Genomic DNA, 1034 nt, shown 5'->3' on the forward strand with positions numbered 1-1034 from the left:
AATGTAAGTGTCCATGTTACTCTTTCCATACATCTCACCCTCTCCTCCCCTCTCCTCATGCCCATAGGTCTATTCTCTATGTCTGTTTTTCCACTGTTGCCCTGTAAATAAATTCTTCAGTACCATTTTTCTAGATTCCATATATACGTGTTAGCATGTGGTATTTATCTTTCTCTTTCTGACTCATTTCACTTTATATAATAGGTTCTAGGTTCATCCATCTCATGAGAACTGACTCAAATGCATTACCTTTTCATGGCTGAGTAATATTCCATTATGTATATATACCAAAACTTCTTTTAGTTCTATATTTTACCCTTCTGCTTTCTAATATGTCTTAAGTATGCTAAAAGGGCTGACTCACTGGAAAAGACCCTGATGCTTGGAAAGATTAAGGGCAGGAGGAGAAGGTGGCAACAGAGGATGAGATGGTTAGATGGCATCATTGACTCAATGGACATAAGTTTGAGCAAACTCTGAGAGATAGTGAAGGACAGGGAAGCCTGGAATGCTGTGGTCCATGGTATCACAAAGAGTCAGACACTACTGATCAACAGAACAAGAACAATGCTGAAAGTTGACATATGACTGACATGGTGCTCAATGTTAACTATCTTGAGTTTAGAAGAGAAGATTAAATATTTTCAAAAGAGAAAAGATAAAACACTAAAAACTAGCTCAGAGGAACAGAGACTAAGGTAAAGTGATTTGGGGTCCTAACCATCTTGGATCCTCTGACTTTTTCTAGAGCATATAGGAGTTGCATGTGCCCTGAAGCTTTAGGCTTATCATGATTTAGTGAATTTCTGGTCACTTGTCAACTCACATATTATCAGTTTGCCAAAAGGCCAGCATGTTTGATGGATAGACAAATAAAATCGTTAAATTGTAAATGGAGGAAAGTTTTACAATTCTTGAAAAGTAAAAAGACCCTGATGCTGGGAAAGATTGAGGGCAAGAGGAGAAGGGGACAACAGAGGATGAGATAGTTGGATGGCATCACCGACTCGATGGACGTGGGTTTGGGTGGACTC

The 1034-nt window shown here is 39.0% G+C and overlaps 1 protein-coding gene across 1 annotated transcript in view; it reads left to right on the forward strand.

Moving 5' to 3' along the window:
* ADAMTS12 (ADAM metallopeptidase with thrombospondin type 1 motif, 12) overlaps nucleotides 1-1034 on the forward strand; it is a 390158-nt gene that overhangs the window by 363233 nt on the left and 25891 nt on the right. The window lies entirely within an intron of this gene.

Source organism: Bison bison, unplaced genomic scaffold (genome assembly GCF_000754665.1).
Source record: "Bison bison bison isolate TAMUID 2011002044 unplaced genomic scaffold, Bison_UMD1.0 scf7180017864331, whole genome shotgun sequence".
In the NCBI taxonomy this organism is placed as follows: domain Eukaryota; kingdom Metazoa; phylum Chordata; class Mammalia; order Artiodactyla; family Bovidae; genus Bison; species Bison bison.